The following is a 26036-nucleotide window of genomic DNA, read 5'->3' on the forward strand; positions in this document are numbered from 1 at the left end:
TAACACATAGTATGTATTCTTTTAATAAAGGTGTAGTTACCTTCATTCTCGATAGATCCAACCAGTAGATCCAAGATGGATCTAGTGAGAATTTTTTTGTTCGTTAGATCCAACTTCCGGCCGATGGATCTAACGAGAACTTCTTTGAGTAATAGATCCAGTTTAAATGACAAATGGATCTAGTGGGAATTCTTTTTATCGCAAGATCCAATCTTGTATCAATCAAAAAATCTGTACCTTGTTAATTCTACTTGAATTAAACGATCGATCCAATATCATTGTGAGCGCTGGTGGCTTAGCATTTTCGCGTCCGGTGACGAAACTGGAGGTTCCTTCGGGATGCAACCCTCGGGTTCCTTTAATTCGGTATTTTTTGGGAAGCAACCGCCAACTTTAAATGAAACCGCCAATCGCTAAGATGAGGAGTAGATCCATAATTATTTTGAAAACGCCGAAATTTTGAAACGTAATAAATATAAGAGCCAGGTAGAGAGTACCATTTTGTATCATTTGGCGTTGAAACTCTAGGTCCATGGGGTCCCAGCGCGCACAAGTTTTTATTGGAGAAATTGCGAAACGTCTGGTTGACGTAACTGGTGACCGAAGAGCTGGCAGCTTCCTCGCACAACGTATCAGTATTGCGATACAACGAGGAAATGCCGCCAGCATCCTTGGTACAATGCCTCAAGGGCCTATTTTAGATATAAGCTAGTTATAGTAATCATCTGTATATAGCAATATGTATATACTTATTGTAAATAAATAATAAATTATTATTTTTAATACGAATAAATAATAGTTTATGTTTTTATACTACGTTGGTGCAATCAAGCATATGTCCCGTTAACTTAATACTCTCGTTGAGCTCTGGCAACCTTACTCACCGGCAGGAACACAACACTATGAGTAGGTTCTAGTTATTTGTGTGCGGTTTTCTGTAAGTTGGAGGCACTTTCCCAGTTGGGCTCTGTTCTAGATCTGGAATGACATCCCTATCCTACCACACAAAGCGAGAATAGCGAGATGACATTCACGGTGCCCTTACCTCTCTTTTCTTTCCTCCATACCCGGTCCAAAATCTGAAAGTTTGTTGATTGTATCTACATAAAAGAGAACATGCACTTTTGTATGAAAAATGTCTGTCTCCTTTACAGGTCGTAATTCTCAACTGGTTCTCGTGAAGTTTTAAGCTTGTCACAAAGGCTGTGTACAGCAGCTCACAGAACCACTAGTTGTAAAATTATTTTAGCCGAGCTGAATTCCAGCTGCAAAGATACATTTTACTAGATTGCTTGTTGTAACGCATTTCTAGGTCCTTTAGCTAAAGTAGCTATTTATAAAAAGATGCGTATATGCAGTTCTTTACTTGGACAATATTTTTATTTATTTATTTTAAAATTTGATTAAGGCTAAAGGCCCATATTATAAATACCTTATAGACTTACATACATATGGGACATGGACAATGGGCAGTCGATGGGCAGGTCGATTATAAGCTATTAATCTTAGTTTTATTTTAATGTATGGCACTAACCTTAGACAACTTGCAGGGACAGAGCTATACAAAAAAAAAAGTCGCGCATATAAGCAGTTATATTTCCTTAAACGCGAGATATAATAAGTTGTAACGTATTTTATTAGAAAGAATATAAAATATACTTTATTCTTCTTGTATCAACACCAATGGTAAAGTATTTAAAGAGACACAATTTACAGTTAAAAAAAAACGATATTCTAAAAATTATTATACAAATGCCATGTATATCACGTGAAAAGTATTTGTATAAGCTATTTTTCGTATAATATAGCTGATATCAAACGGTTGCAGGAATCGAAATAAAAACATTAAATGAGTTAATTAAGGTGGTTCGACTAGGTTACCCAAAGCTTAAACCTCACTAGATGGCGCCACAATTGCAAATTTTGAGTTTTAATTTTTTTGTGGAGTAGTCTTGGTATTTCTATACTGTAAATTATGTTTAGCGCACTCTTTAAATAAATATTGAACTATTACAACAAACATTGAACACTTCATTGTACAAAAACTACCCCTTAATGTCGACAGAATGTTTTTTGACTCTATTTCTAAGTATCACTCACACATTCAAACAGTCTTACTGGGATCCTTGTAGTAGACAATTTGGCACAGCGTTAGTAGGCTTCAATAGCGCTGCAGTATGTACGTGGAAATACATGCAAGAGGATGTGGGTTCGAGACTCATTAAATTTTTTTTTTGTTATCAGTATTATCAAGTACCTATTATTAATAAATTATTTTATGAGAAATATGAGCGTTTTCCATAAAAATATTAAAAATCTGATTCTCACACATCATGATATTTTTGGGTTCTTCCAACTCAGAATCACTAGCATAATCAGTCCTCGTGTTAAAAAAACCGAAAATTTGTATTGAAATTTTAGTTTTACATTGAAATTTCTTTCACACTAAAATGTGACGTAATGGTATGGATATTTTAGGATATATTTTTTTAATGCTAGGGTGGAGAAGATTCTAAGTAGAATGAACCTAAGAAAGTCCAAATTTGTAAGTCAGATTTTCCGGAATTTTTTTCAAAAAAAAAACGCTGTTTTGTTCTGAAATTAAAGCAATCCCTTACTGCCCAGCCTTTAAAAAAGTAGGTACTATTTTACAGTAGAATTGAAACATTTTTTTTACGATACATTCAATTAAATTACAGTGAGTTACAAAATTGCATGGCCTTCTATTTATAACCATTATAAAAAGAAATGAGATATTTACCATGTTTGTTTATATTATTGATTTCCCGATATTTTGACACAACTAGAAGTTTCACACAATGCCTAGAGATAGAAAATTATTTATTTATTTTATTTATTGTCAATTTCATTCAATGGATCACATCATATCCAATTTATGTGTTTATGTATTGCATTGTTTTCTACCTAGTTGGTTATTAAATTCTGTTACTGCATTAATCTTTATCTACATAAAATATACCAACGAAAGTTTAATAAAGTATATATTAAAATGAAGTACACAAAATCAGGAATTACATATGACAATGTCATTCAAAATCGCCTCCTCTGGCTTTGACACAGGCCCTCAAACGACGAGGCCAGTCATCAATAGCGGCACGCACGATTGTCGTGTCTAATTCCGTCACTGTCTTAACTATGGCCCGCTTGAGGGAGTTAAGATTTGTGTGGGGTTTAGCACAGGCTTTCTCCTCAATAACCTGCTATATGGCATAATCCAGGGGGTTAAGGTCCGGCCTGGAGGACGGCCAGTCTTCGTGGGCAATAAAGTCAATTTTGTTCCTTCGAAACCAGGCTTGAGTTGTTTTTGCTTTATGTGCAGGAGCTGAGTCCTGTTCAAAGATCCATGGCTGGTTTTGAAATAGGGTGTGGCTTAAGGGCTTCACTATTGGTTCGAGAACGGTTTCCAGTTTCCGGTTTTCACACCTTTTTCACAGAAATGAATCTGTGTTAGCCCTGAGTATGACACACTCAAAGTCATGTTTGGCGGGTGCCCACATTTGTGCAACGCAATAGGGTTGTTTCCATCTACAAATCTTAGGGCATAATTGTATCCCAAAAAATTCTTTTGGATTATAAGAACATGTTAAACTACTTTTAGGGGACCTGTAATGACCATATTTTTGTAAATATTGAATTTAAAATATCTTTTGGCACACGTCACGTGACCAAACTCGAAACGTCATTGAAGATTCTGATGACGTCACAACTCTCGGATTGACACTGTTGACAGTCAGGCGATTAACAACAAATGACAAATATCAGTTGACAGTTCGTATCTTCTACGTGTGTATGTAGTTATGTGTCAAACCATAAACTGTGACGTCACACAATTTTCAAAGAGCGTTTTGGGCGCGAAAGCATCTGTCAAAATATATTTTGTTAATTTAACATATTTAAAGTGGACAGAGCCTCACAATTTGGAAGAATACTAACTTTCAAGTACATGGAGGCTTAACGTGATCACGGATTTGTTGACTATAATCAGTATTGGTTCCACACAGTCCTCACTGCATCACGAATACTTTAGATTAAAACTGAGACTAGGACGACAGTCCTAGCCTATTGGTTATGATTCGGTTTGAGAAGTTAGTGGACCTGGGTTCGAGCCCCGGTGAGAGCACTTTATTGATTGGTTGGCTTATTGGTATTGATTGATTGATTTACTTGTTGTACTTCAGTGGGATCCGGGTTCGAATCCTGGTAATTGTCTGATTAGTGCTACCGAATAGTTTTTGGTGCAATGCAATAAAATAGGGTAAAGGAACTTATTAGCTTATTAGCTTGATTTTTTACCTATGATTATTATTGTGATGTGAACTAATCAAGCGGCTCCAGGTTCGAATCCTGGTAAGAAAAGGTGCTCGATCGATTGTTGCATCAACAGAGCCTGCGCTGCCTTGTGCTATATAAAAAAGAATAACAAAATTAAGACTAAGGTTCGGTATTCAATTAAATTAAATTGAATCATTTTTGTTTCGACCAACTTATTGGATCATAAATTATAACAATCGATACTAATATTATATATATAATATTAGCCTATTGGTGGTGACTTCGACTGAGAAAATTTGTCCTGGGTTCGAGGCCCAGTGAAGAAACTTAAGTGGTTGTTGCATTTACTTGGTTTACCGGCGTTGCCGGTTTACCCGCGTTGCCTATTACAGACATGCATTGCGTAAATTTGGACTAGGCCGATGGGTTCAGTTTGTTGATATTGTAGTTGTATAAGAAGTAACGGGTTCGAATCCTGGAACTTATTTGATTAGTACTACCTAATGGCTCCCCAAGTGCACTGCAATATTTATTAGATTTTGTTTAGTTTTATATTAATTATGATTTCTAAAACAATTCTTTGAAATTCTGATATTTTTGTGATTTTTCCTTACAAGGTACTTCTACTCGTATTTCCATGTAAACATGTGTCTTTTTTGACTCTTGTGTAACACAGTTTATTGAAAAATATATGTTTTTGATTGTACTTAATACGAATAAAGTAAGCGGCTCCAGGTTAGAACCCTGCTAAGAAAACGCATTTGATTGTTTTTAACAAATAACTTAGAAATATTTTTTCCATTTCTCAATAAATAGAGATAACCAAGTTATGGACAGTTCTAAAGTAAAATCAATTTATTATTCACAATTACTTAAAACTTTCCCTTAATGTGTTTAAATGTTTTTCTTTTCATTGGCGAGACGAAGTTTACTACCTCCAGCTCCGTTGCTAGCCAAATATCATTGAAGCGGCGGCGGCGTCACCGGCGTCGTTACTGAATCGAGAAATGCCTAGCGCAAGAACGAACACGAACCATGCCACGCTCACGCCAACACATACGGTGTTAGTATTGACAAGACTAGTAAATATAGTTAGAAGACTGACAGCCCCCATACAACGCCGCGAGATTGTCAATGTTGTAGATTAGATTAAGGTTTATTTTTAAATTTTAGTTATTTGCATGTGTCAACTGCTACCCTGCTGCTATTTATAATTTCTAAACATTAAAATTGGACGTGACTGACCGCTGTTATAGTCTCTAAATTAGGTAGGTAGATTCAAACATAAAGAAAGCATTTTGATCCCTTAGAAAAGGTTCAATAATCTTAAAACTAGAAGGTGCCCTGAAATATGCAAGCATGTTTACGCCTATACTGTTATCAAAGACGAATTTTAAGATTATAAATTGTATGAAGATGACACCTGCCACCGTAACCTTCATGTATAAAAATATTATTAGGTGCGTTTATTATGTTTTAATTTTACTTTTGTGCATATTACAGTCATTTACTTTGGCCAAGAGCAAATTTTACAGGAATGCCTATAAAAATAAAACACCTATACATATAAGTGTAACCAGTCTTACTTATGTTTGTTCTGTGGTTACAACAGCAGATAGGTGCTTGCCTACAAGCGAAATCCAAAAACAAAAAACATAATATTGGACGAAACAAATAATCTGTTCGACTGTTCGATAGGTGTCTAGTCTTAATAACGGAAATGAGTATGTTCGCTTGAAATCGCGACTAAGTAGTCAAAAGTCTAAGCTTATCCCTATTTTAATTTCAGAGATACACGTAAAATACAAGCATTTTCATGCGTGACTACTGCAAAGAACGTCCTTCGTAGAAGTTCGCACTGCTGAATGAAGATAAAATATCGTTTAATAAACTATAAACTGTACATAAGAAAATAAAATACAGAACAGAGCTAGTTTTGGTATGTATACTCTTTCCTAAACTTGTGACTGATAATATTAAGCTTATCTTATGTGTATTCTAAGCATGTTCTGTATTGTGTATTCTAATGTACATGAATTAATTTTGTGTGGTTATTGGCCATAAATCTACAGATGGACATGTCAAAGTGGTTAAGTTAGTGAAGTAATAGTTGTAAATTGCATAAGATCTTTATAAAATAACTTTTAATATAATTATTTATTAGGAGGCAGGATAAGTAGGTTTGATTTAAGATGTTGATTCAAATCTGATAATATCTAATATGTAGTATAAGATAAATGAAGGTCACGACTCGATCTGTTTCGACATCTAGGGTTGTCAAGTTTGCGGATCATACCGGTACGCCCACAATGATCGCAATTCACCGACGTGCCAGTAAGCGCAGATAAATGCAACTGAACAAGTAAGTGATTTAGACCTAAGTAAGCATGTTACGGACACATATGTAATAAAGGGGAGGTATGTATGTGTCGGGCAAACGGTTTGAAACAGGGGGCAGTCTAAGAGGCATTAGGCATCCGAAACGATGAACTACGCCATCAGATTTAGTAAAAAGTTTCTATGTCCACTATCATGTGTGCCCTCTTTTTCGCATAAAGTTGATTGTCATATACTTCGCATAAAAGTCATTATTTTAATATTTCAATTCGCCTACAACCAGTTTTCCTAATATATTTTTCGCATATATTCTTTAGCCGTATATAAGTCGACTGAAGTTTGATTTTTATACCTATTAAAATTTAGGATGTACCGATTATGCGTATAGAGATTCGACATTAAAAAAAAAAATTAATCCATGAGATGGATAAGCTTATGCGTAAAAATATTAGGACATTAGTCAATTTATTTGGATCAATAGTTACACCAAACTTTGTTATGCGAAGTGAAAATAGGCAGGACAAAGTTATGCATTTTAATATAGACCCCCAATAATATCATATCAGTAGGTACGTTATAGGTTTGTTGTATACTTAGATCAGTCTTAACTTAACACGGAGTGCATTATGCGTGCGAATGACGAGGCGATACGGAGATGTCAGTTTTTTCCTATGATTAGATTATTGCACTGGCATCACTTTCTGGATTAACACTGGCAAACCGGCGAACGAAGTTGTTGGCTAATTTACCTAAAAATTTCCGAGATTTATCTATTATTTTGTGATCGTTGTCTAGTACTACTGTGATCCCTACTACGCCATGTACATATCTAGTGTGATATTCTTATATGTTATCTGTCTTGTAATGAGGAATAGGTTAGGTACAGTTTACTCGTATTTTTTTATGTATGTTCACCGATGATTTTAAGAACCATTGTACGATTAAGTAGAATAATTATAAACCACCAAAGTGGTAGTAGAGGAATAGGTTCCTGATTCTGAACTGATGGTGAGACTCTTCTCAATTATTATACGCGCATGTAATCAAGAATTATCAATTTGGTGAAGATGTATGAGAAAATAATTTATCGATTTCGAAAAAGGGTTTGTAGTGAAACAGAACATCATTGTATCTTGATCAGGTGTTTGTATCTACCTATAAAAGTAAATATGTAGTGTTAAGGTTATGATAAGCCGCAGTATTATTTACCAATGACGAGCCATCGGTTATACTGTACTTAGGTATGTATTAGCATTAAGTTTTACAAATTCTCAGTATACAGTGTGAACGATGTATGTACTGACATGATGCGAACACACTATACCTATATGTATGTACAGTACGGGAACCCTTTTAGCATCTTTGTGCGCACGTCATATTTGTATGTATTGTACATATGTTATGCATCAATGTGCGAGTGGATAAAGTTGCAAAGTACGAGTAAGATACTAGGGCAGTCAGGCGCTCTATGTTTAAAACTATTTTGTGGTACCTACAAATGGCAACGAGCCACAAGACCCAGAAACTATTTACCTTCTTTTTTTTCGTAAAATACTGCTAACTGTCTACTTAAACAAATAATTAAGTGTTTTTGTTAGTCAGGACTGGATATAGGAAAACATATATTATATGTGGCCCCTAGCCACGCATAGCGTTTCGACAAGGAACTAGTATATCAGTAACAAGCATATTGTGGTTTGTTTTCTACCTACACTGCACTGTAAGTTGGTTTGGTTTTGATACGAATGCGATAACTTTATTTAAATAAATTTATTATATTTCTAGCAGTTTTGAGTTTGACAGTGACGCGTGTAATTACACTTATTTTAGACTAGTACCGAAAATATTTGTTTTTCAAGATGTTATTGGTTATGTGGGCTCATAGTTTGATATAGGTACCCTAATATGAAACTTTGATAGTGACACAGCTTAAGTTTTTGTCCGGGAGAACCAGAATCAGATATTAAGAATCTGCAGACCGAGAAGCAATACTGGTTGCTCAACTATGTCCCTTGGATAGGTCGACTTTGGTCTAATATCGAATGCGGATGCGAATCGAACTTCAGACTTACGGTGTCGTATTTTGGAGGTGGCAAACTGCCGAATCTCACACAAGAGCAGACCCCTCAACGAAGCCACGGTATTTTGTCGCTTAAACATAGTTTTAAGTTTAGTCTTTACGTCATTAGTCTATAAGATATTTTTAGGGTTCCGTACCCAAAAGTTCAAACGGGACCCTATTACTAAGACTCCGCTGTCCGTCCGTCCGTCCGTTCGTCCGTCCGTCTGTCACCAGGCTGTATCTCATGAACCGTGATAGTTAGACAGTTGAAATTTTCACAGATAATGTATTTCTGTTGCCGCTTTAATAACAAATACTAAAAAGTACGGAACCCTCGGTGGGCGAGTCCGACTCGCACTTGTCCGGTTTTTTTATAAATAATGGTACGGAACCCTTCGTGCGCGAGTCCGACTCGCACTTGGCCGGTCTTTTTATATTGCTGCCGGATAGGTACAAATATTTTAATATTCACATTATTTATAATTAGATAAATATATCGCCAGATCCATGTCATTTTCCTCGCCGCTCGCACGTATATGTGATCCCAGTATACTTAAAAAAAACAAATCTTTATAACCATAGGCTTTGAATTTAGACACGTTCTTTAGACATGACTCATGACCTCATATTTGGTATAAGAAAAGTGCGGTTATAATCATAAATAAATATAATTATAAAATAATATAAAAATAATAATAGTGTCTGTTGTGGCACTTAGTTCCACCACGGTAGAGCGCATCTATGCATATGCATACTCTGCATTGATTTTGACGTGACAAAATGTGAATTGGCATTACAATCATCATATATACATAGTAATTTTATATTTTTGATGATATGTACACACTTTGTCATTGCAAAGGCTGAACATAATAAGCTTAGCCCGACTCTAGACGCCCCGATGTCACTTTTATCGGGTATAATTACTGTCGTCTCAGTCTAGGCATATACATTACGTTAGGATTTTATTGTAAGTACGTTTGTTTCTTTGTGGACCGATTTTAATGATTCTTATGTAACCGATTTGTTTTAATTGTCGCAGTCTCACGATAGAGATTACCTACAAATATTAGCGATAGCGACAATCAAAAACCATACTTATTAAAAAATAGTATAAAAATAAAATAAACGTAAGTACTAGTGTTAAAAGTACAATTGCATCTAGTGCAAGTGAGCTATTAGTCAGGGATTTGAACATCTTTGGTAGGTAAGTTATTTTGGTAATTTTTATTTTATTTAATAGGTATCTATAACCAATATATAAAGTTTGCCGTCGGTTTTTAGGGTCCCGTACTCCAAAAGGAAAAAACGGACCCTTATAGGATCACTTTATTGCCCGTCCGTCTGTCTGTCATGGCCCTTTATCTCTGGAATGCGTGGAGGTAAAATTCATGGCGCTTACTCGTTTAGATCGCGAGTTTCACACTCTGCTTCTATGGTTTGTTGCCAAAACAAACAACAACTCATGGCACAAAATACTGGTTCTCGGTGCGGACTCTGTACGTAGTAATAATGGTTTTTAATGGTAGATATGTATAGAACTATGTAAGGATATAAGTAGTCTTCAATTTGTTTTTAATAAACTTGGAACTCGTACAAACGGAAGCTGGAATGTGAATGATTGCAGCATTGTTTAATTTACGCCAAGCTTTGTACTTTTGTGATGTGTTTAGTCATTTCAATTATTTATAACTATTGATGCACGGAACAATTTCAAGGGGCTACCGCGAACTCCAGTATTCAAAAATAGTTTACTAGAGCGTTCATGTCACTCCACTCAGAGAGTTATTGATTACTAGCTGTTGCCCGCGACTTCGTACGCGTGGATTTGTATGTTGGTGGTTATACGTAATTGCTTTACGTTCAGATATATACTGTTTATTCTACATGAGCATAAAACATTATTGTAGAGATACACGCTGTCTTTTAACTTATGTATTTGTAAGAAAGGGAAAAACATACATTTAGGAAGTTAGGCTTTTAATGCTGAATGCATTAAAAGCCTAAGCCTGCTAGCCTGCTAGCGACCCGCTAGGGGGGTTCTCTGTTTGTAGGTGTTTTTAACTACAAATGGTTTTTCACGTGTTATCAGCTACGCCCGTGGCACGTGACTCGCGTTTGCAGTGAATGTGTTAGTTTTATGTATAAGCGGATAACAATAAAATATGCCTTAAAAGTTTTGTGTTCACTGACTTTTCAAACGTTAATTTTCTTAACAACGAAAGTTACTGCATAGCATACAGTGCCATCTTGTTTAGCTATCATTGAAAGCACGGCTTTGATTTTCGCGGTAGCTATTCAAATGAGTCTGCGGTGGCCATATGCATCTTAAACAAATCTGTGGTGCCAGCTTGAAAAACCCCGCATATCAATATGCGGATAATCCGGAGAGTAAGTTTGAACAAACCAAATGCGAAAAAAATGTAGGTATTTGTAAGAGAGGAAATGTTCCCAAGTACTTTAGTATTAGTGTTGTATTGGAGCAAGCTACTCTGAATGGCATTTGCAATGACAAAGTCCGGAATTATTAACCTCTTGAACACCAAGACCCTTAAAAAGCGTCGTAAGCAGCAGTGCCCGTAGCACCAAGAACGCTTATAAGTGCTATGGCATCCGTTGTCAAAGTTGACCTTTTGAACGCCAAGATCACCTGAAGTTCTTACTAGTTGTGCCCACAGCACCACGGACAACAGTAGGTGTTATGGCGGACGCTGTGATAGTCACCTTTACACTTTCAAGTACGGTTTACTTTAGCTCGCTAGGGCGTTTTACCTTGGCGTATAAGTGACGTTTTTGATTATGATTTTAAAGCATTCAAAAGGTTAACCCTTTAAACGCTTTACGTCATAAACACGTCATAGGCCAAGATTACGGGCGCAGCCAATTTAAACCTTACTTGAAAGGTGAAGATTATTTGAAGAGCGTATGCCATAACACTTGTACGCGTATCCGTGGCGATTTGGGTCCGACTAGTTACGACGACTTCTGTATGTCTCAAATGTTTATCTCAATTTACTATGAATATATGACGTTTATAATGACTCCCTCCCTATGTTCTATTCAAATCCTTGGAACACCAGTTTAACCTATTGAACGCCAAGAACACCTAAAGGCGTCGTTACTAGTCATGGCCACATCCCATGCGCCTGGAAAGTTGGCGTTTGAGTGATGTTTGTTTTTATGATATAAAGCGTTCAAAGGGTTAAACGAACTCTAAACAACTATAGAAAAGCTATTTCTGAACCATAAATTGATCTTTATCACCAAGTAGGACAGTTGATCATAAGAAACTGTCCGGAAGAGTAAAGTTACGTTGGTATTACCGCGTTTTAACCGTGGTCCCACTGCTTTGACCCGCAGGGTATCCACGGGTATGTTACTTGTTACCCCGTTGTCCTGCCGTTCTTAACAGTGTTCGCCAGTGGATCTACTACGGGTAAAAAAAATTACCATGATCCCACCGCACTAAGTGGTAAACATTCATTAAAAACTATAGCTAGGTAATAGATTTTTATCCCAATCGTTTCTTTTCCAATTAAAAAAATATATTAAGGAGATAATAACTTAACTAGACAGAGCCAAGGCGGGACTATTTCTGGGCAGTTTGCTCTTCGGGGATCTGAAGCTACCTAACGAACCTAACCTACCTGTGTGTGTGTGTGTGGTTGTCTGGAAGAGATCGCTTTTTAGCGATAAGACCGCCTGTTGTCTGCCTCTACATTTAATCAAATGTTTATTTTTCTTTTATCTTTTTACTGAGGTGTGCCAATAAAGAGTATTCTATCTATCTATCTACCTACTTATTATAAGATATACTGTAAGAGATATACTACAGATATACTTTTGAACGTGAATTTCAGAAATTTATCCGTATTTGGAAAAGTTATCTGGGATGTCAGATACTTTTGGCCTGTTATTTCATCCAATACTATTGATGCTGACTGTACTATGAAAATACGCCAATGCTTGTTAATTTGATACTTAGTGCGGTGGTATTATGGTAAAAATAAATTGCCCGTAGACCCACTGGCAAACACTGTTTGGAACGGCAGGATAACGGGTAAAAAATACCCGTGGAGCTACCAGGGTGACATGTTGGTGGGACCAGGGGTAATACTGTCAAACTAACATGGTAAAATAACCGTAACATCCGTAACCAAAATGAAATGCAGTGTTGAACTGTATCTTCTTGCTCATCGACTTCTATTCTAGTTCTGTTCGAGAACTTGGTGGTAATTGATGACGGAGACGCCTCAATACGAGAGACACTATTAAGATATCTCTGTCTTCTACTTGTTGCTGCGTCGCAGTCATCGCTTACCAGTCGCTTACTAAATTCAGAAAGATGTGCAGTGCAAAAAGCTCTTTAGCTTGATCTGGATCTAGGTCTTGTCAATGGGGCGACACTCCTCCTTTCGGCTATTCCCGGCTCCGTTCGGCTCAGCATTGTTCCGAGCGATTATTAGGGTTGCCACAACTTGACGTCCTTACACGTGCACGACCACAGATAAGATATGACTTGAATTTTGACAACCCGAAATGGCCGAAAGGGATAGTGCCATACATTAGAAAGGGACAGCATAATTCATTTTATGGAAATGTCATTTCTTTGTGATAGTACTATTCTTTATTCTGTGGTCTTGTTACGTAGTCTAAATAGTTTAGGCCTCATTCGCACGAGAGCTTAAAAAGCGTTGCCTTAACTGACGTTACAAGTTCCATACGCTATATTCGATTAAATAGCCAACGCTCAAAGTCGAAAATCCAACAGATCATGATAAACAATGAAAAACGATGGAAAAAACGCGCATGATAAATACACAGGTATCCATTTTTGTAATTCAAACGTTTTGTAAAAGCGCTCGTGTGTATAAGGCTTTAAACAATTTACATTTTTCATCACACTGAAATAGTTTTTAAGTAATAAAGCAAGTTTAAAAAGTTTGTTTTTGTTTTATTATTTGCAATAACAAATGTAACAATAACATCATTAATGTCAAATTTCTATAAAACTGACGTTTATAATGACACTCCTCACTTTGTTCTGTTAAATTTGGTGCCAAGTTAATAGGTTAGACTGACTCTAATGCTTAGTACACATATTGAACCTACGTACACCTATATAGTAGGTATTCATAAGCATCGGAATACACATGATAACAGAATAAACTCACAGGGTTATGATAATTTATTCCCTATATTATAACACCAATAGACGAGCGTATTGAAAGGGCCACACCAAGGTCTGCGTAACATCTATCTTGCTGTGTTCTTAACGGACTAACGGCGAATTACCTTCCACTCGATCAAACAAGCCTGGAACAGCACTAAGTTCGTGGTCCGGTACGCCTATCTATAATACAGTGCTTGAAGATCCTGTGGGATTTTCATAATCTCGAATAACCGAGGAAGCTCTCGATTATTAACGCCACAAAAAAAAGTTATTTGCCTCTCTGTCGCTCTTGAACATTCGACCTTCAATAACTAACCTACTTATTATAATTACCTATAACTTTTCAAAATCATCATTCAAGCGTGTAAGAGCGACTATGTGGTGCCGGCATTATTGACATATTTGTGTGACGTGGGGATGGTTAGTTCCGCTACTGCCCACTTCAAAAATGTGTTCTATTGCCTACGAGATGTCGCTTATTGATACCTACTTGAGATAGTTTATCATAAACATTCATGGTCTACATGTATATGCGTTACCAGTAAGCAAGCATGAATAAGCCATTTTTTCGGATATTGTTATAATTTATAACTTATAAAGGAAACTTGTAAAGCCAGTACCATAAAGTACCATAGGTTTTCGTTTGCTAGAAACTTAATTTCTCTACCGCAAGGTGATAAGGTCCCCAGCACCGAGATCAGATTCATTCTTTAAAGCATATCGCATCATTGGCAAACCTTCAATTTTATTTTAGGGTTTCGTAGTTACCTAGAAACCCTTATAGTTTCGCCATGTCCTTCTGTCCGTCCGTCCTCGGCTTTTCTCCGTAATTTTTCGCTTTAACCCAATGGTGTGTGGTATCGTTGGACAGGTCTTTCGAAACGAATAAGGGTCTCCAATAACCATTTTTGATGCAGTTAATATTTTCGGAAATAATCGCTCCGAAAGAAAAAAACATGGGCCTCCACCCTCCAACTTTTGAACCATGGGTCCATAAATAAAAAAAATCGTGAATCAAAAGCTTAATCAATACTTTCCATGAAAACTATATCCAACATTATCGGTCCAACCGTATTTGCGTTATTTATTTATTTATTTATAGGAGGACCAACAGCTATAAAAACATTATGCAGATTTAGGTAACAATACAAGCCAATTACAGGTACTCACAGATAGAAATGGAATAACAATATAACAAACTTTGCGCGCAAGTTCACACAATGCTATCACGACTTATACAATTTAAAAAATACAAAAAAAAATATACAACTCAAAGCTTATCTAAGTTATAGATCTGCTAACAATACTAACAGTTAAAATAAAGGTTACGTAAATCCTTAAGCACTCTGACAGACCGCATATCTGTTACTTTTACAATAAATAAAATTCAAATATATATATTTGAATTTATTTATTGTAATAAATATTCTCTTACACACAAGCTAAAAGAATGTACCTACAATACCTAACAGTTTAAAAATAAACCAACATATTGTCCACGAGTAAATAATATACATAAATACCAACTACATACATAAAATACTAGAAACATATCTATTAAGTAAATCAAAAAACATATTGTGTGTATTGCATGTTGGATCTATTGAGATTAAAAAATTCTCTTTAGATCCATTTTGATAATAGTATAATTTAATGGATCTAATGATATAAAGAATTTTCCCTATAAATCCAGTTTTAACTGTCAACATAAATATTTGGATCTAACAAGAAAAACATTTCTCACTAGATCCATTTTGGATCTATGGACTGGATCTATCGAGAATGAAGGTGTAGTTAGACAATAAAGTTCCATCTGGTAGGGCGATCAGGATTTACTTATTAAAAACATAAGACATCTATGAATAATATAAATAAATATTATATGCCAAATCTACACACAACGATCTAGACTAGACTACAGTATTAAGCTCAATAAGGCTTGTGTGTTATGTATGGGTACTAGACGTCGATATATGTATATATATATATATATTTATCACGAATATTCGCCGAATCCCTGCATGTCTGGGGCCCATTTCTCGAACAGTATTAGACTAATATTATTAGTCCACAAACTGTCAAATCGTATGGGTTTCCATGACAACACACGAAAATAATGTAAAACTTACGCCTTGCGGTAAAAAGTGAAAATAATTTGGCATGATATAATTCAATTGCATAATTATATATTTAATATTCACAAAATTTATGACAATAATTTAAAAAAACAAAGGACACTTTTTATTCGTCGAAGTGCTTGTTAGTCCAAGTGAGTAAGAGTAAATGTCATTGTGGAAAGTATTTTGGGAGTAGTCGGTCATATGACTGTGTCGTTGAAGGTCACATTTGCATCACAATGAGAACTAGATCGTCGTATGATGCCTATTCATGAAGCACACATGATTTATACTGCGTGATTTCGGGGCCGTGATATCCAATAAAATAAATAAATATTATAGGACATTATTACACAAGTTGACAGTCCCGCAGTCAGCTCAATAAGGCTTGTGTTGAGAGTACTTAGACAACGATATATATATATATATATATATATATATATATAATATAAATATTTACAAATACTTAAATACATAGAAAACACCCATAACTCAGGAACAAATATCCATGCTCATCACACGAATAAAGGCCCTTACCAGGATTCGAACCCGGGACCATCGGCTTCGTAGGCAGGGTCACTACCCACTAGGCCAGACGGGTCGTCAATCTCAAAAATGTATTGAGATGGTCATACTGAACAAGGTTTCCCATGGGACCGATATGAAAATCGTGAAAACAATATAATCCTGGGCATTTGACATACATTTCGCTCAGCTTTAACATTTCGTTTACTTCGGGGCCTCAAGGGAATACATTAGATTTATTTTAGCGAATTTGTGGTTAGTCCCATCGGGAAATTCATTTATTATGACTTTATTACGACTCCAAAATCATCCAGTACTGCGTGTGTAGATGTTAAACAGTGTTAGAAAGATATTAACGCCATAATGCAAGAATACGTACTCGTGGCAATGATGACTTGTTATTAATTTTTTGTTTAGCTCAATTTACGCAGTCTTTCTTGTCACTTTTCTATTGATAATTGTTTAATCGCGTATATAAACAGTATTAGGTAAATAAAAGGTGCACACGAGGAACCCGAGAGATTTTAGCCACGCATTTCTGAGGCCAATAGAAGGTAAAAATGTTATATGAGTTTAGGTCAATTTCACAAAATATTTTTTTTATTTATTTTCGATTTTCTGTATACCTACATTTTTACATCAAATGTAAACGTTATTTGTAAAACTGTAACTCAAAAATAATATGAACTTTTTTTTGTAAAACCTATTTTTTGCAAATCAATAAGGATATTTGCACTTGGTCCCATAGTCGCAACATTGCCATCAAAAAGGCGTTTTGCACTAAGTAACAATAAAACTGAAATTAGGCGAATTCCAAAAAAGTTTATAGGACGTTTTAGTCTTTAAATATGATCAGGAATATATTGTTAAAATCTGTCGCAATGCTCACGGGAAACGTGTATTGTGTCAAAATATACATGGCAAATTGTAACCATTTTAGTCTACGTTAATCAAGAAAGCTTTTTTGTCGCCATTTCAGTTTGACGGATTCTAGGAGCATCAACACAGTGCCACCAACGTACTACGGAAGGTGGAGATAGGGAACGAAATCTCCATGTACCAAAAAGTGTCATCAAAAAACTTTAAATAGGTGGCGCTACAATACCTAGAGTACTTGAACAAAAAAATCAAATCATAGACAGCGCAATTCACTCCGTCAATAACGCCTAGGTTCTTAGCTACTCTAGCGCTACTCTGGAGAGATTTGGAACTATTATTTATAGCTGACAGCTGGACACTTTTGCAACAGTTCTACCATAAGAGATGCCACTCCTCTTAATTCCACACTCCATACAACGTACCTTTAAGTGAATGTTTGTAGACCGATCTGTTTGAGCCATAATAAGACCAGCTGCATGGACCATTTAAGGTACCTATTGAGAATGATGACGCTCATTAGTAATAAATTGCGCTCCCAATAATACATTGATGGAGCTTAAAAATCCTCTTAGCAGCTGAGACGGATGTTGCTCGTATTGCCCACCACGGTATTAGAGATTATGTTGTCAAGATTAAGTACCCAATCAAGTAATAAAGGAATAGGTTAAGAGGGTAATATAATGATTGTAATGATGGCTCACCTTCGATATTGTAGGCTATTCAAAAACCCTGACTTACCAGTATTTAACCATGGCTAGGAAAAATATTTGCTAATTTCTAATATACATAGCAAACGATAGTTAATTTAATAAAGTGTGTGGCACCGTGGTTCTAGCTACTAAGATATATTATTTTAAGCAATAAGCTTGTGCCTTATTTCTAACTACTTGTTTATATCTTGATCCTAACTCGAGGGCGATTTTTAAATTTCGACCGCTCGATTTCGTGTATAGTTCTATACTATTTCCACTACTAGGCATTTAAGTTCTACTAATATAATTGAAAACGAGTGATCGATACCACTAGATTCCCAATTTTTATCGCTTGTATTTCTAAATAGCATACCGCTGTTTTCGGTAAATTTTCGAGAGACGAAATCGAGTGCTTGAATTTCAAAATGCGGCGCTCTGAACGATTTTTTTATCTTTCTGCAATGTTTCGAGAACTATTTTTTCTGATCTATAATTAAAATATTATTTTACATTAAACAAATAACACTAAAATTTAAAACATTAAAGGCTCTATAAAGCACAACTGAGGAGATTTGATCCCACGATTTTTGACCACCACACACATATGCAAGGTAAATGGTCGTTCCGACTTCAGTCCAAAATTAACTCTAAAAATGATCGAATTATAACTGAACAACGTAGTTAAATAATATTTTCGACATGAGCGGCATTTACTTAAACTTCATATATCTGTTTTTCCTCGCAGCTAAAAGTACAAACAAGTACACAGGCAAATTATATCAAAATGAGATAAAATTGACATCAATTTGTAAAATCGAATAGGCCTCGTACAGATCCTTGCCGGTCATTTGTGGAACATCAGTTTAAATATCACCTGCCTACTTTTTGCCCGCTATAATTATAACACGATACCAATTACAGCCTTATTGTTGTGTTGTTAATTAGGGTTTATGTCTTTTCTATAAGTACCTGATTTGATTTCTGTCATTTCTCATCTATAGGGGAAGGTGAGGTATAATGATCCCCTTAAGGGAAAAACTTAACTGTGGCTAAAGTTGAAAGCAAAATCGCAATATTTCTATTGTTAGAGGTAGTCAATTTACTTAACTTTGTAACTGCATACTTATTTTTTATTATATGTATGTAGTTTTTTTGTACAAGAGGTTTTTGTTAAAGTTTAGTAAAGGATCATTTTATACACACCCATGTAAAAAATGATCCCTGGGGTAGGGGTAAAATAATCCCAGGGATCATTTTATACCATTAGTTAATAAATATCAGTGAAATAAAACACTCAGCTGCTTATTTTTATGATATGTATTGTTCATAACAATTAAGTATATAAGCAAGCTACGAAAAACCTTTCCAGTCTTCTAGTTTAATTAGAGATCTTTTTTTATAATTATCTACTACTCAACCAACAAAAGTAAACATTAAAACTCCAACAAACTTTTAAAAGGTTTGCAAAATTAACAACATACCTAATCAAGGTAGGTAAACAAATAAACTATTCTTCTAAATAAATAAAAACACAAATCATACTCATAAAATATGATAGGGATCAAAGGTTTTTTTTTTCAATGTCAAAATGGAATAGAAAAGTCCACTCTTCATTTAAAAAATAATAATTTTCTTATCAGGAACTTAGAAATAGACCTATAGCCTTATTTTTTATGTCACACTATCAAATTTGTTACTAGAAAGGCAAATATCGCAAGTAAAGTCGCCTTCATCGTCACTATCTATTCCCGCACAAGCCTCATGTCCCCATTTAAGACACACAACGCACCTAATCCACCCTTCGCCTTTATTGTCTTTGGAGTAGCTTTTAGTACAGAAGAGGCATTCGGTATCATTCTCCTCTTCCGAAGAATCTGATCTGTTTTGCTTTTTTTTGCCTTTTCCCTTTCCGCCTCCTTTTCCTTTCCCACCACCTTTTCCTTTATCATTCTGTTTGTTGGTCACCGTTTTTTATTTTATTTTATTCGCTTCCTTAAGGGCTTGCTTTTGTTCTATATCTGTTTTCTTTTTGGCTTCCTCTTCAAGGTATTTTTTGTAGGGTGTGCTGGTCAGTACTGATGTGTCTACTCTTATTGGTCTTACAATCGCTCTTTTTCCCACTATCTTTGGTGTTGGTTGTACTTCCCTGGGTGTAACTACACCAAAGGATGCGATTAGTTTTGCGTATATAAATTCTCGGCATGATCTATAAAAACAACAAATACTGATGGGGTAAAATGATTCCAGGGATCATTTTAAACACACAGAAAGGGATAATTTCGCCTCAAACACCAAATTCCAAGATATCAATCAAAACATAACCTTCAAATACCGCGTGCGGAGATCGAACATTGCTTAAATATTAGCTAATTGCTATTAATACCCGCAAATAAAACAACATTTCAATAAACACGAACATGTAAAAAGGAATGAAAGTTCAAAAACAGACTTACTTTAGATCAGAGCCACACTTTTTGATAATTTTTTAATAAAATCTCGCCAAGCGCTCGCACCGCCATGACACTCGGAGAGGCAACTGGCAGGGGTGCGGGACACATGTTTCATGCGCATTTGGATAGATGGCACTAGTTGTCTCAGATTTACGGCGGGGGATCATTTGACCTCCAGGGATCGTATTACCTCACCTTCCCCTAAGTACCGCATTTAATATAATGATGGGTAATTGACAAATGAATTTCAATCAACCAGTGGACGTGACAGTCACATTCGTGCTGGTAATCACCTTTTGCGACGTCACTGACGGATTGTTTATATCATCTGTCTTGAGAAAAAAATCTTCTTTCAATCCTTATAGCTTTGACAAGATTTATATTCGGTCGAGTTTACAAACATCTGCACCAGCCAACGTTCCAGAAATATATTTACACGACTTTATTGTCAGTGTCTTAGAGGCGTGTAAATTTATTTAGAGTACATATGGCGCCAATTTACCAGCCTAGTGCGGTGACCAGCACTGTACGTGCGTATGTCGAAAATTTAAAGGGTATGTACCTAGTGTACAACTTTGTATAATATCGATAATCGTAATGTACTATTTTGGAGCGTTGGCTTGTGTATATGTTAGTGAACACAACTGTATCTTTATTTTTCTGAATAAAGGATAAATCACATGTTGAGGGTGACATTGAAATCACAGGGGAACGTACGGCAATCTTTAGAAGATAATCTCACCCCAGTAGGGATCAACAGTTTCAAGAATTTGAAAGAGCCAAAAACAAACAGGGAAGACCTGAAGAAAGTGCAAGTACCTAATATAGTTTCATCAAGTCTCTTCCTATTGAATGCACCGGTGTACGCAGTGTTATTTATGGGAATTTTCAGAAAACCGGTTACCATTTAAGTCTTCTATATAATTCTATTTTTGTCAAAAAAAACTGACAACTTTTAAGGTTCTTCTACTCAGAATCACAAGGGCTCTTTATTGGGTAAAATAACTGAAAGTTGACAGTTTTCTGACGCATTTTCACTTTCCTACATTTTGTATGAACTGTCATAATACTCACGCCTAAATTTTGTATGAAAAACATGGGAGACCTATTTCTTGAAATGTTACGTTTTTCTGAAAATTTGTTTACGCAATAAAAAAATCTGTGCAGTGTCTTGTATACAAAAGTATACAAGGATGCCACATTATGCAAAGTACCTTCATCTCAATTTTTCAGAATGTAGTTAAATTCCAATTCTTTTACACTTGAATCTTCCGTAGGGGCACGAGCTCGACTCCATTCTAAACAGGATTTGAGTCATTTTTAGATAAAACCTTAAAATGAGACGAGTTTCAAAGGAACTTCGAAAAACGACTTGACTCACAACTTAAAACTTCAATTTCAAACCAAAACAACACTAAAGTGCACGCTAGCAACCAAACCGTTTTCGATATTATTTCGATACGTCAAAATATTCGAGAATAAACCGTACAGTCCATGACATCAAAAATATGTTTACATTAACCGCCTTATTAGAAAGGAGTAAGATACAAAAGTGTATACATGTCTTCGACGTCGACTGTACAGTAGTTTCCTCGTCATGTGACATGCACAAGCGTCACATGCGCAATTGCGCACGCGATCGATCATCGCTGCGCGAGCGACGCTAAACGGTCCTGATTAATTGCCTCCAGCGATATCACCTTCATCATTCAATGACTTGTCACATGTGATGAGGATGTATATAGAGTGACAGTGGAGATGTAATCAGTAGTCAACTTTGGACACTTTGTTACTGATCGCCTAATTAAATTGTGTAGAATAAAGTAAGTTATTTTAGGTTTAAAAAACCATATTAGTCCAGTCGGTTATGGTCACCCTTTGAGTATTGACACAAAGTACATAATGTGGTCATCTCTATGAACTATGAAACTGGATAAGGATGCTATGAACTGTTAAAGTTTAAGCATTTTAATGATGTACTGATGTATAATATTACAATTATTTTTAACCACATTTCAGATCTCCATATAATGATTTTGTTTTTGTTTTATGGATCTTGTCCGAAATAAATGCTTTTTTTTGACAGTGTAGCTTCATTCATAGGCATAATATATGTAAACTAATCATATAATTATGTTTTATTCATGTTAAGTATACAATATCTTTCTGGAGACATCTTAGTCTTATTAAAATGACCGTGTATTTATGGTCATTAGACATTACATTCAAATGTAATAACCGTAAATACCTAGAGTAAAGTAACTTCAAACATAAGAAAAGCTAAAAGTAATTTACCATAAAATAAGTTATTTTAATGAGTTGAATTCGTTAATTCAACTCATTAAAATAACTTATTTTATACTTATTATTAAGATAGATCGTTATCTATCTTAATATAAATCTGAACAATTAAATAGATTCAGTTTGTAATGTTTTGTTTTGACTCTCGCGTCGATTTCAACAGATACGGAAAGCCAGTGAAAGGCGCCTGCCGTTCTTCCGCGTACAGCATACATATATATGCCTATATACAGATTTAATTACTACGAATATCATGTGTATCCAAACCAAACCCTTAAGAGCGGAACTGCAATTCTGTTGGTACATTGATGTAAAAAAAAAAACAGTATTTGAGTAATTAATTACGAAGGAATGATCGTCTACATTTATTTTCAATTTGTGGATACAATCAATTGAGAATATTCAGAAAGCGAATATAGAATCATCTAGTTAAGGCTTAGGTTGGGTTCTTAGGGTTTTGGAGGGCTTGGTCACTTTTTCTTTAGTTTATTACATTTATTTTAGTTTATTACGTAGTTAAGCTTCTCACTTCGCGCTACTATGTTAACGGCACCAATCATGGAACATTTAAGAGAAAATTTTGAGTGTTTTTGATATTTCACCGACACCTGTAAAATTTCTTCCGCTTTACGTTTTAAAAGTTGAATTCGTCTTTTATGTTTTCTATGCATTTAATGAAAGCTACTTCAATTGGTTTCAATATTAACCAATTAAAACTGTGTTTTTTTTTGCTCCAGCCATGGAATGTATGGCGCCATTCATTTTCAAAATAACACATATCAATGAAAAATTAAACTTAAGCAGCTCTTTGGCTCTTGTTTATGGTAAAATGTTGCCAGCGATTAAAAACTGATGGTAAATACTTGTTCCATACCATTCCGTTACTAGTGCCTGTTCCATTATAGGGGTGTTTACTATACCAGCCTCATAAAATAATTGGGTCCTAAAGAACCCTGCAGTCACGATCACGATTTAACTTAAACAATTTCATTATGTCGTAAAATGACATGAGTATGTACCGCTACGGACTAGGTATATTTAAACTGTCACTGCTCTAACCTCTGCTTCTGATGCTGCCGATAGACTAACGCCGGAAATCTGCATCTGTGGCCCATTTCTCGAACGGTATTGTAATATTATTAGTGTGTTGCCATGGTGCCCATACGACTTGGCAGGGGCCCATTTCTCGAACCATATTAGGCTAATATTATTATTATTAGTGTTGTCATGGAATCTCATACGATTTGACAGTTTGTTTGATATTAGTCTAATACCGTTCGAGAAATGGGCCCCAGTTTGTGGACTAATAATAATATTAGTCTAATACCGTTTTAGAAATGGACCCCTGATGACAACGTCGGGGAGCGGCATGTGCAACTGCAGCATGAACAGGCGTTTACATGATGTCCTTCCTCCCTGCCATGCTCACTACACTGCCTACAGCAACAAAGTGTAAACGGCGTATTACAATCACAGTTCTGGTATTTTAGAACAACGCACGTTGCTGGTGACTAGCAATAATATATGCGTGCAAATAAGTGTATGTACGATATTTTGGCACGATATTCTTCACGCAATCCAAACTTATACGGTAATTTTATTATAATGTAAATAAAAAATGTAGGATAATAGTAGGTAAAATAATAGCACGGAGGATCAAAAGTTAATTGATAATAAAACTCTAAGAAATTCTAACTTCAGCATGATTACTATTTCTACGAACAGACAATTAACGGATAATAGAATCGCTCTAGTTTCTCTAACATTCTAGATGCCACAGATAATCACAAAACCTACATGTTCATTAACCTAATAACACCAAATAATAAGAAACCATTATCTATGCAACAACAATTTACCTGTTTGTACCATCCAGTTAGAAACAAAGAAACGCCGACACATAAAAATACAAAAACTTCAAAACACTTTTTAAATTTTGAATGACGAAAACGTTCCGATTCATACGAATGCGTCTTAACATGCGACTTATAATGTGGATTAAAAAACGCCTCTTCGCGTGCTTTCGCCTCGGTAGCGATATGAGACTGACAAGAACCATCGACAATCGTTTTGTTTTGCCGGAAGAATTGGCGCGTAAAATTTTAACACTTTAGATAGCCATCTTTATAAGTATGAAAATTGATTTATGTGAGTTTTTAAATAAATAGTACCCGTGAAATTAGCCTTTCCTTATTATGAACGTATGCTATTAATAAATATAAACTTATTCCAACACGGTACTATGCTTGAAATATGGGTACTTTATTGTTCTACAAGTAGCAAGCATTCGGACTCTTTTAATTTACGATACAACGTTTATTTCGAAGTAAATTATAACAGAGCACTTTTGGGCTTTTCATTATACCTACCTATTGGTTTACGTAATTGATACTAAGTACCTAAGTAATTATTATCAGTCTCATCTTTTACTTAGTAATATTTTCCATGTTTTTGATACCTATTTGTTATGCTTATTTCTTAATTTTGAAGTACTCGTAAATACCAAATATTTATTCTAATAAAATGAATCAACTACTTATAATTAAATCATTATCATGTCAAAAAGTTAGCAGGCAAAATATAAAATATTGTTTATAAAAAAGCCGTGAGTGTCGTGGATAACTCGGTTGTAACGAATTAAAAAAAAAAAGGGTCGTGACGGAAACTCGTGACGAAAAACTCTTACTCTCTTTTTCGCCTAGCCCTCATCCGCCAAGTCCATACCGTGCGATAAGGAGTTCCTTCTCAACGAAGTATCGTTCCAACATCTTAATCGGACTCTCTGGCCTAGTGGGTAGTGACCCTGCCTATGAAGCCGATGGTCCCGAGTTCTAATCCTAGAAACGGCATTTATTTGTGTGATATTTCTTATTTTCATTCTCAATCTTTGGAACGAAGTTCAGAAACGGTCGTGGCAGGTTTTTGTGACGGAAAAATCATACACTTTTTTTCGCCTAGCCCCCATCCGCCAAGTCCCTATCCGTACCATCCGATAAGGAACTTTGTTCCAAAATACTCACATATTTTCCATGATTTTTTAACGAGTATAAAGTCGGTGTGTATTTAAGTAATATTTTCGGTGATTACACGACCTTCACTCGAATCCAGTCAGCGTGACGATGACGCTGCGGAACGTCCTGTGATTCGTGTGGATAAGGCTTAATAGGCCGGAATGAAGTCATGCAACGAATTTAACCTTATTGATTT

At 35.5% G+C, this 26036-nt stretch overlaps 1 protein-coding gene and 1 long non-coding RNA gene across 2 annotated transcripts in view; one reads left to right on the forward strand and one right to left on the reverse strand.

The window, feature by feature from the left end:
* LOC133516435 (uncharacterized) overlaps positions 1–24920 on the reverse strand; it is a 75898-nt gene extending 50978 nt beyond the window's left edge. Inside the window, exon 1 of the mRNA XM_061849370.1 lies at positions 24689–24920. The gene's annotated coding sequence lies outside the window, so the exon portion shown is untranslated. The remainder of the gene's footprint in view (positions 1–24688) is intronic.
* On the forward strand, positions 4446–7015 carry LOC133516434 (uncharacterized). Its single transcript, XR_009799223.1, has 2 exons — positions 4446–5356; positions 6083–7015. It is a non-coding gene; the product is annotated as an uncharacterized LOC133516434 (long non-coding RNA).
* Positions 24921–26036: the final 1116 nt, after the last annotated feature.

The sequence above is a fragment of the Cydia pomonella genome, chromosome 3 (assembly GCF_033807575.1).
Source record: "Cydia pomonella isolate Wapato2018A chromosome 3, ilCydPomo1, whole genome shotgun sequence".
Classification (NCBI taxonomy): domain Eukaryota; kingdom Metazoa; phylum Arthropoda; class Insecta; order Lepidoptera; family Tortricidae; genus Cydia; species Cydia pomonella.